Here is an 11,565-nt window from a genome sequence, read left to right as displayed (position 1 = left end):
AATAATTTTTTACTCCTCTGGGTGTTGCAATGGATATCAATGATTCATATGATTGCCCTCAGTAAAAAAACACAAGAAACAGGACGCAAACAGTTACAAACACTCAGGTTCTCTGCTTCATAAGATGTCGCGGGCGATCGGGAAGACGCTGAGCAGAGGGCACCGTCGCGTAAAACAACGTGAGTCCGCGGAAACTGCCGGACGGTGCTTCAGGCCGGATTCGAACCGGCGATGCCATTCTTAAAGTGCTATGTAGCACAGCGCTGCCTTTCCCATGTGTGCTACGGAGACGCTGATTAATGCAGTGCTCATTATACATGATTAGAGTCTCGTGACTGCCGGCTACTGCGTGCGTGCGTAGGTCAAAGTCCGCTGATCGCGGCATTCCCCTATTTTGTAAAATTATTTTTTACTCCTCTGGATGTTGCAATGGATATCAATGATTCATATGATTGCCCTCAGTAAAAAAACACAAGAAACAGGACGCAAACACTCAGGTTCTCTGCTTCATAAGATGTCGCGGGCGATCGGGAAGACGCTGAGCAGAGGGCACCATCGCGTAAAACAACGTGAGTCCGCGGAAACTGCCGGACGGTGCTTCAGGCCGGATTCGAACCGTCGATGCCATTCTTAACGTGCTATGTAGGACAGCCCTGCCTTTCCCATGTGTGCTACGGAGACGCTGATTAATGCAGTGCTCATTATACATGATTAGAGTCTCGTGACTGCCGGCTACTGCGTGCGTGCGTAGGTCAAAGTCCGCTGATCGCGGCATTCCCCTATTTTGTAAAATTATTTTTTACTCCTCTGGATGTTGCAATGGATATCAATGATTCATATGATTGCCCTCAGTAAAAAAACACAAGAAACAGGACGCAAACAGTTACAAACACTCAGGTTCTCTGCTTCATAAGATGTCGCGGGCGATCGGGAAGACGCTGAGCAGAGGGCACCGTCGCGTAAAACAACGTGAGACCACGGAAACTGCCGGACGGTGCTTCAGGCCGGATTCGAACCGGCGATGCCATTCTTAAAGTGCTATGTAGCACAGCGCTGCCTTTCCCATGTGTGCTACGGAGACGCTGATTAATGCAGTGCTCATTATACATGATTAGAGTCTCGTGACTGCCGGCTACTGCGTGCGTGCGTAGGTCAAAGTCCGCTGATCGCGGCATTCCCCTATTTTGTAAAATTATTTTTTACTCCTCTGGATGTTGCAATGGATATCAATGATTCATATGATTGCCCTCAGTAAAAAAACACAAGAAACAGGACGCAAACACTCAGGTTCTCTGCTTCATAAGATGTCGCGGGCGATCGATCGGGAAGACGCTGAGCAGAGGGCACCGTCGCGTAAAACAACGTGAGTCCGCGGAAACTGCCGGACGGTGCTTCAGGCCGGATTCGAACCGGCGATGCCATTCTTAAAGTGCTATGTAGCACAGCGCTGCCTTTCCCATGTGTGCTACGGAGACGCTGATTAATGCAGTGCGAATTATACATGATTAGAGTCTCGTGACTGCCGGCTACTGCGTGCGTGCGTAGGTCAAAGTCCGCTGATCGCGGCATTCCCCTATTTTGTAAAATTATTTTTTACTCCTCTGGATGTTGCAATGGATATCAATGATTCATATGATTGCCCTCAGTAAAAAAACACAAGAAACAGGACGCAAACACTCAGGTTCTCTGCTTCATAAGATGTCGCGGGCGATCGGGAAGACGCTGAGCAGAGGGCACCATCGCGTAAAACAACGTGAGTCCGCGGAAACTGCCGGACGGTGCTTCAGGCCGGATTCGAACCGTCGATGCCATTCTTAACGTGCTATGTAGGACAGCCCTGCCTTTCCCATGTGTGCTACGGAGATGCTGATTAATGCAGTGCTCATTATACATGATTAGAGTCTCGTGACTGCCGGCTACTGCGTGCGTGCGTAGGTCAAAGTCCGCTGATCGCGGCATTCCCCTATTTTGTAAAATTATTTTTTACTCCTCTGGATGTTGCAATGGATATCAATGATTCATATGATTGCCCTCAGTAAAAAAACACAAGAAACAGGACGCAAACACTCAGGTTCTCTGCTTCATAAGATGTCGCGGGCGATCGGGAAGACGCTGAGCAGAGGGCACCGTCGCGTAAAACAACGTGAGACCACGGAAACTGCCGGACGGTGCTTCAGGCCGGATTCGAACCGGCGATGCCATTCTTAAAGTGCTATGTAGCACAGCGCTGCCTTTCCCATGTGTGCTACGGAGACGCTGATTAATGCAGTGCTCATTATACATGATTAGAGTCTCGTGACTGCCGGCTACTGCGTGCGTGCGTAGGTCAAAGTCCGCTGATCGCGGCATTCCCCTATTTTGTAAAATTATTTTTTACTCCTCTGGATGTTGCAATGGATATCAATGATTCATATGATTGCCCTCAGTAAAAAAACACAAGAAACAGGACGCAAACACTCAGGTTCTCTGCTTCATAAGATGTCGCGGGCGATCGGGAAGACGCTGAGCAGAGGGCACCGTCGCGTAAAACAACGTGAGTCCGCGGAAACTGCCTGACGGTGGTTCAGGCCGGATTCGAACCGTCGATGCCATTCTTAACGTGCTATGTAGGACAGCGCTGCCTATCCCATGTGTGCTACGGAGACGCTGATTAATGCAGTGCTCATTATACATGATTAGAGTCTCGTGACTGCCGGCTACTGCGTGCGTGCGTGCGTAGGTCAAAGTCCGCTGATCGCGGCATTCCCCTATTTTGTAAAATTATTTTTTACTCCTCTGGATGTTGCAATGGATATCAATGATTCATATGATTGCCCTCAGTAAAAAAACACAAGAAACAGGACGCAAACACTCAGGTTCTCTGCTTCATAAGATGTCGCGGGCGATCGGGAAGACGCTGAGCAGAGGGCACCGTCGCGTAAAACAACGTGAGACCACGGAAACTGGCGGACGGTGCTTAAGGCCGGATTCGAACCTGCGATGACATGGTTAAAGTGCTACGTAGCACAGCGCTGCCTTTCCCATGTGTGCTACGGAGACGCTGAGTAATGTAGTGCTCATTATACATGATTTGAGTCTCGTGACTGCCGGCTACTGCGTGCGTGCGTGCGTAGGTCAAAGTCCGCTGATCGCGGCATTCCCCTATTTTGTAAAATTATTTTTTACTCCTCTGGGTGTTGCAATGGATATCAATGATTCATATGATTGCCCTCAGTAAAAAAACACAAGAAACAGGACGCAAACAGTTACAAACACTCAGGTTCTCTGCTTCATAAGATGTCGCGGGCGATCGGGAAGACGCTGAGCAGAGGGCACCGTCGCGTAAAACAACGTGAGTCCGCGGAAACTGCCGGACGGTGCTTCAGGCTGGATTCGAACCTGCGATGACATTCTTAAAGTGATATGTAGCACAGCGATGCCTTTCCCATGTGTGCTACGGAGACGCTGATTAATGTAGTGCTCATTATACATGATTAGAGTCTCGTGACTGCCGGCTACTGCGTGCGTGCGTGCGTGTGTAGGTCAAAGTCCGCTGATCGAGGCATTCCCCTATTTTGTAAAATTATTTTTTACTCCTCTGGGTGTTGCAATGGATATCAATGATTCATATGATTGCCCTCAGTAAAAAAGCACAAGAAACAGGACGCAAACAGTTACAAACTCTGCTTCATAAGATGTCGCGGGTGATCGGGAAGACGCTGAGCAGAGGGCACCGTCGCGTAAAACAACGTGAGACCGCGGAAACTGCCGGACGGTGCTTAAGGCCGGATTCGAACCTGCGATGACATGGTTAAAGTGCTATGTAGCACAGCGCTGCCTTTCCCATGTGTGCTATGGAGACGCTGATTAATGCAGTGCTCATTATACATGATTAGAGTCTCGTGACTGCCGGCTACTGCGTGCGTGCGTGCGTAGGTCAAAGTCCGCTGATCGCGGCATTCCCCTATTTTGTAAAATTATTTTTTACTCCTCTGGGTGTTGCAATGGATATCAATGATTCATATGATTGCCCTCAGTACACTGAAAAAAATAACTCATAGAATTTACTTAAAAAAATCTTAGTAACAATTTGCACTCAGTTTTTTTGAGTAAATTTTAATGCTGTAACCTTGAGTGCAACTTACTTATGATAATCAAGTAAAATTTACCAAATTTACCAATAACATATATATGAGCAATCAGAAATATTGAGTAAATGTTAATTAATTATATTCATATTGGAATATCACTATTAATTGAATATTACTTAACTTCTTATGTAAATGTTGCTTAATTCTCTGTGATGAATGTTAATACCACAAATCACAATACAATTCTTAACCATTTATTTTTTAATAGGTCATCTTTAGCAAATTAAAGTTAATACTGCCAAAATAATCATAATAAAGACAAATAATGATCATACAAATAAAACTTGCAGTCAAAAGGGGGCAGTCAAAATGTACATTAAAGGAATATGCCACCTTTTGGGCCAATTTACTATTTTTCCACCTCCCCTAGAGTTAAACTGTTGAGTTTTACCTTTCTTCAGTTCATCCTGCCATTGTCTCAGTTTGATGTTAGTGTTTTTAGCTTCTGGTTAGCATAGATCATCGGATCCTTTGTTGCTCTAGCATGTCACCCATTAGCCTCCTTCATGGGCGAGATGCTAGTTGGCAACAAAGGATTCAATAATCTATGCTAACCAGAAGCTAAAAACACTAACATCAAACTGAGACAATGGCTGGATGAACAGAAGAAAGGCAACTCAAGTGTTTAACTCTAGGGGAGGTGGAAAATGAGTAAACTGACCCAAAACGTGACATATTTATTTAAGATCATGTTAACAATACAACTTGTTAACAATATGAATAGAGAAAGATAACAGAATGCTTAGTTAGAAGCTGTGAGCTGGAAGTATTAACGTAATTTGGGATTTCAATCCCACTATTTTTGGGGACAGCTTCAGGAAATCTAGTTCAAGGAAAACTTTCTGAAATGTACTGCAGTGTTTTAGGGTATGCCAATTTAGGGCATAAATTACCCCCATGACCAAAGCACACGCTTTCGCAGGATTCCCGCATCCATGCAAGATCTCCTTGCCTTCTAGGAGGATGGCTACATCCACTGGATCTTCCGCAGGACCACAAGAATTTTCAGGATGTGTTGAGTGACATCACTGCAAAGGTGGTCCTGCATACAATTTACAAGAATAATAATAAAAAAAATAATAAGCATAGAACACAGCATAAGACTTTCAGCATTAAGGACTTTTAAAGATCTTGTTGTTCAAGATCACTATGAGCTAGGAAAAAGAATGGCCGCATTTGCCAAGTAGGCCGAGTTATGAACAGGCAGAGGCACAGGCATCTAATGGGGCATAGTAACTGAAACTACTGTATTGCTCTATAAATGCCTCAATAGGTTAGCTTTAGCTGCCTATCCATAATACGCTATTGTCCTTTAAATCGTGTGCCTCTGCACAACTGTCCCAACACTTTTGTTACTGTGCAGTAGCAAGCAGTGATTTTGCAGATAAAGGCTTCAGAGTTATACAATATTGATTGAGAGGCAAAATCTGATACTTCAGCAGAAGGCTGGGAAATTATGCTAAATAATTTTTACTCATCTTACCTGGCACTTTGAAAAGGTCCTCCTCTTTCTCTCCAAAATACAAAATGAGGCCACGAATGACTGCTTCACGTCTCTCCTCAATGCTCTGATTCTGTGGACAGATAGCCATAAATGAACTCAAACATAGAAGTAGAAAGAGAATACTTACGTGCAACAACATTTGGCAAAATGGCGATTCCCGCTATCGATTCCGTCTTGTTGAACTTGTCTGTTGCCTCGATATGCCTATGTGACTCACTGCGCATGTGCAAATTAAGACCTATAATTTCTAAATAAAAGTTACTTAGTATTTTCAGATGTAGTGCCTTAACAGAAATACATTTAAATAACATTTGAACATCTCTTGTAAGATTTACTCGTCCCACTCAGTAAATTAAATACACAAATTAATTGTGTAATTTTCTCTATCTTTATTGAGTTCCCTCCAAAATTAATATTACAGTGTAAACATTACTATTTTTCAAGGAATATATATTACTATACCCCAGAGTCATTTTTAACAGTGTAAAAAAACACAAGAAACAGGACGAAATCAGTTACAAACACTCAGGTTCTCTGCTTCATAAGATGTCGCGGGCGATCGGGAAGACGCTGAGCAGAGGGCACCGTCGCGTAAAACAACGCGAGACCGCGGAAATGGCCGGACGGTGCTTCAGGCCTTATTCGAACCTGCGATGACACTCTTAAAGTGCTATGTAGCACAGCGCTGCCTTTCCCATGTGTGCTACAGAGATGCTGATTAGTGCAGTGCTCATTATACATGATTAGAGTCTCGTGACTGCCGGCTACTTCGTGAGTGCGTGCGTAGGTCAAAGTCCGCCGATCGCAGCATTCCCCTATTTTGTAAAATTATTTTTTACTCCTCTGGGTGTTGCAATGGATATCAATGATTCATATGATTGCCCTCAGTAAAAAAATACAAGAAACAGGACGCAAACAGTTACAAACTCTGCTTCATAAGATGTCGCGGGCGATCGGGAAGACGCTGAGCAGAGGGCACCGTCGCGTAAAACAACGTGAGACCGCGGACACGGCCGGACGGTGCTTCAGGCCGGATTCGAACCAGCGATGCCATTCTTAGACTGCTATGTAGCACAGCGCTGCCTTTCCCATGTGTGCTACGGAGACGCTGATTAATGCAGTGCTCATTATACATGATTAGAGTCTCGTGACTGCCGGCTACTGCGTGCGTGCGTAGGTCAAAGTCCGCCGATCGGGGCATTCCCCTATTTTGTAAAATTATTTTTTACTCCTCTGGGTGTTGCAATGGATATCAATGATTCATATGATTGCCCTCAGTAAAAAAACACAAGAAACAGGACGCAATCAGTTACAAACACTCAGGTTCTCTGCTTCATAAGATGTCGCGGGCGATCGGGAAGACGCTGAGCAGAGGGCACCGTTGCGTAAAACAACTTGAGACCGCGGAAACGGCCAGACGGTGTTTCAGGCCGGATTCGAACCTGCGATGACATTCTTAAAGTGCTATGTAGCACAGCGCTGCCTTTCCCATGTGTGCTACGGAGACGCTGATTAATGCAGTGCTCATTATACATGATTAGAGTCTCGTGACTGCCGGCTACTGCGCGCGCGCGTGCGTGCGTAGGTCAAAGTCCGCCGATCGGGGCATTCCCCTATTTTGTAAAATTATTTTTTACTCCTCTGGGTGTTGCAATGGATATCAATGATTCATATGATTGCCCTCAGTAAAAAAGCACAAGAAACAGGACGCAAACAGTTACAAACTCTGCTTCATAAGATGTCGCGGGCGATCGGGAAGACGCTAAGCAGAGGGCACGTAGCGTAAAACAACGCGAGACAGCGGAAACGGCCAGACGGTGTTTCAATATGGCTATTTTGTGACAAATCTATAAACTTTTACACATAAAAACATCATCAATCTTTATTTTAACATTGTTATTGTAATTACCAGTGTTGGGCAAGTTACTGAAAATTAGTAATTAGTTACAGTTACTAGTTACTTCTTTCAAAAGTAATTCAATTACGTTACCAATTACTGTATATCAAAAGTAATTAGTTACTAGAGAAAGTAACTTTTGAGTTACTTTTAAGTCTGCTTTTAAAATGTCAATATGAACAGTACTGAACAGTCACACACACAATAAACCTAATTTTTGGACCTATTTATTGTAGTTTCAACGGGCCTTCAAATCAATAGCCTTGTGCATGAGTTCTCAAACTTTTTCCGACCACAAAACATTCTACAATGCATGAAGGCCTCCCTGACCTTGTTTTGCGCCACCCTCACCATCTAGGTAGTTTGATCGATATGTACAGTACACTGCCTACTGCTTGCCTACTACTTGCCTTCTGCAATATAGTAATAAGTTATTATTATCATTATTATTGCAATCCTTCTGTAGGCTACATGGAATTCGTTCAATGGGATGTAATGTGAAACAATGTTAAATGGCCTATTTTCAAAGCAGTTATTGTCTGCTCACACACACATAACCTTAGGTTATCCTCATCCTGCTTTGAACACAGTTGTATTATATAGCATTTTAAGCACCACCAGTTTGGGAAAAGCCTGCGCTGCACAAGTGCTGACCTACCGAAATAAGTTCTAATGCATCTGAGAGTTTGGGATTGTCGCGCACTATGCAGAAGGTTACTCTTCAGCTGATAAGGTGTTCCAGAGAGAAGTTGCATGTTCCGTCGCAGACAAATGAATCCATAACACTATGGACGTCAATGTAGCCTACTGTGCAAATAACTCAAGTCGCTGTTACGTACGGTAGGCTATTTGGAGGTTTCTTTATCTGGTAAATGAAATCTGCATTTTCCTCTCGAGTTAAACGTGTGCTTGCTTGTGACAAGGCTATAGGCTACCGTATAGCCTATTGGTGTTGTGGCGTGGCTATGTTGTAAGAATGAGAAATTGATATAACGAGGCTTTTGCGCAATAGGCGAAAAAGAGCGGAGATAAACAACAATGCGCTTTTACTGTAGTGGAGCTTACGAGATGGAAACGAAAGGGAAAAGGCTTTTAAGATGCCCATTTAAATTGTAGCGTAATGCACTCTTGTGTGTTTTAGCATAAATCCGAAATAAGGAGGAATGTGAGGAGGCTCCTATTAACTGTAAAGAATGCATCTGCAATCTAAACATGAAACACAATCGCTGGAAACACAGCTAAGGTCGGGAGACAAAGCAGCAAATGTGCATCTTGTCTGCAGTCGTTCATTCAAGATCAACAGAGTAACGCAAGTAACGAACTCTTTGAAATTTCAGTAATTGTAATTGCGTTACTGGATTTACAAAAATACTTCGTTACATGCTCGTTACCACTAAAAGTAGTGGAATTACAGTAACGCGTTACTTTGTAACGCATTACTCCCAACACTGGTAATTACTGAACATAGTTTTACACTTGGAAGCATTTCAGACATTTTTAAACATTTCAAGTAAAAAAAAAAATCGGTAGGGACCAATTTGGTCTTGACGGTTGGCCCTACTGAAGAAAAACACACAGGAAAGACATCAGCAAAGCCCTACAGGCAGTGATATAGATGAGCACTTCAAACAAAAGCAAAAGGAGTAGGCTACTGCAAAGGACTATAACATAGGTGTTCCAACCAACCCCGTGCATTTTTGTGTTGATTATGTTTTTGTTCATTGATATGCAAATCATGTCGCAAGAAGCGTCTGTGTGTGTGTCTGTGGCACGCATATCTCACTGACCGTTTGTCAGACTGATTTCAAACTTGGCAGGTGTCTTGCTACGGGCATGAGTAAGTGCAGTGCCAAATTTGAATCGTTGTTTGAATAAGAAATGCAAAAGATATCGGTAAAAGAAGCACATTGGCTTTCGCCATTGGCTAGCCACTCCTCCTCCCACACACCACTGTACTGTAAGCTACCAGTGAGGATAGAAGCAGGGCTTTGGCAGAACTGGATCAGTGTAGGTTACACGGGTAAAAACGTAACATGTCTGACCTCAACAATAAAGTGAACTCCGCGGATTTTGCAACAACACGCCAATACACACAGGTATGCAGTGGCTCTTCAAAATGACGTAAGAAATTATGTGCAATAAACGGACACTTCGAATAGCCCAGGCTACTTTGGACTGTCTACTTTGGCTACAGGCTACTTTGGACTGTCTGCAGGCTTTGGCTACAGGCTAGTTTGGACTGTCTTTAGACTTCGACTTTGAATAAGCAAACGGCAATTCCAACTGCAAGGTCCTAAACTGAAACGAGCGATAATGGTCCCGAATTAAAGAACGTCTCAGAATGTCACACATGCAAAGCATAACCAGCGACAAGCAACGAGTGGCAGACAGAGTGTGATGTCACTTATATGAATAGCCTCAGCTACTTTGGACTGTCTTTAGACTTCGAATAAGCAAACGACAGTTCCAACTACAAGGTCCTAAATTGAAACGAGCGACGATGGTCCCGAATTAAATAACGTCTCAGAATGCCACACATGCAAAGCATAACCAGCGACAAGCAACGAGTGGCAGACAGAGTGTGATGTCACTTATAGGCCACCAGAGACTGATTTTGAGTCACACCGTTGCAAATTTCATATGATGCATCATTCCACAAAATGGTTTGTTTTCTCCATCATCAAGTTATTCAATAGGCTAAGCATATATCCTTGACTCAAAACAGCTGTTAGGATTATATCATTTTGATTTGTAAAAAATGTCACATGCAGCCATGCTTAAATTCTGCTCACTTCACATTTATTATATTATTATATTATCTGTATTCATTATTGAATGCTTACCTGGAATTATGTTTTTCCTTATCATCCTATTTTTAAAGCAGGCCTACCTGCAGGCATGTAATTGGGCTACAGGAATAGCATGTTTGAACAGGCACTGCACCTATAAGACGTCACTCGTCAGGACCAATGAGGGAACTGGGAGTGGTCGAAGGAAATCGTAAAGCTTCCGCGCGCTGTTGGAAATAACAATTGATTATAGAACCCCTGTTAACCTAATAAATCTGAATCCGCTAAATATGGAAAGTTTCAGTTCAATGTAAAAACAATATTCATAGTAGGTTGGTAAACCCACAATATAGACTGTCAAGGAGAATGCCTAACTTGTTTTCTTATGATACACGTTACTTCTAGGAATAATGTTACGTAGGTCTAGACATCTTTGGTCTAACTCCTCCTCGGCCGTTTAATTCGGGCGGTTCCTACAAAACACAACATGTACTGCTTCTGGAGGAGGACAGAGGCTACAGTGCTGACTCGGACTGCTAAACTCATCAGCGCGCTAGCAGTCTACTACACCCTGTGCTACAGAGGGTTCAGGTTGAGCCAAGGTTTCGCCGTCTTGTCTATACCATCGCTGACAAACTGTTAGAAATTAGCTTCTACGGCGGCGATAACTAATCCCAGTCATAATTGTGGCAACACCGTTACCTTAGACTACGACTATGGTCATTAAGTACTCGGAAAGGCTATGCGGATCAGAGCATACATTTATTTGTCAGGTATAAGTTACTCATCCAATACATTTTAGAAAGTACATCTAAATGAATAATGTGAAAGTTACGAAAACAGGTTAAAGGAACATTTAGGAAACCATATGAAACAATCAGAGAATGAACATACCAGCTCAGAGGATGATGGCTACACACCAAGGTGGTGCGGGAGATTCTGACTACAGAATAGCTCCCAGAATGATCTGTGAACTTCACTTAAATAGGCTACCTAGTTTGTGGTTGGTTACATTGATATGGATCACATGATTGGAGGTCAGCTGATTTGGGATCACATGGTTGGAGGTCAGCTGATTTGAGATCACATGAGGAGTACTTTGATGAGACTTGAGACCATTGTTGTAGTGAGAGTGAATCACTCAAGACATGACAAGGTATACATTTCATTACATTTCATGTCCCTATAGTTAACTGTTCCTTTGGAAATGTGACGGTAGGCCCACAATAGGCCCACACAGTAGTT

General features: G+C 43.4%; 1 long non-coding RNA gene across 2 annotated transcripts; it reads right to left on the bottom strand.

The window, feature by feature from the left end:
• Positions 1–4,323: 4,323 nt before the first annotated feature.
• LOC143131421 (uncharacterized) lies at positions 4,324–11,293 on the bottom strand. Of its 2 annotated transcripts, XR_012988102.1 has the most exons (4): positions 11,215–11,279; positions 10,375–10,547; positions 5,614–5,704; positions 4,324–5,172 (listed from the first exon to the last, which is right to left on the bottom strand). It is a non-coding gene; the product is annotated as an uncharacterized LOC143131421 (long non-coding RNA). The 2 variants fall into 2 exon arrangements; XR_012988101.1 differs by lacking the exon at positions 10,375–10,547 and having other exon boundaries at positions 11,215–11,293.
• Positions 11,294–11,565: the final 272 nt, after the last annotated feature.

The sequence above is a fragment of the Alosa pseudoharengus genome, unplaced genomic scaffold (genome assembly GCF_046254945.1).
Source record: "Alosa pseudoharengus isolate Yale_2024_CS ecotype anadromous, Long Island Sound unplaced genomic scaffold, YU_APseudo_1.1 YU_APseudo_1.1_scf_18, whole genome shotgun sequence".
Taxonomy (NCBI): domain Eukaryota; kingdom Metazoa; phylum Chordata; class Actinopteri; order Clupeiformes; family Clupeidae; genus Alosa; species Alosa pseudoharengus.
Note: the sequence above shows the minus strand (reverse complement) of the source record. Positions and strands in the feature narration are given on the sequence as shown.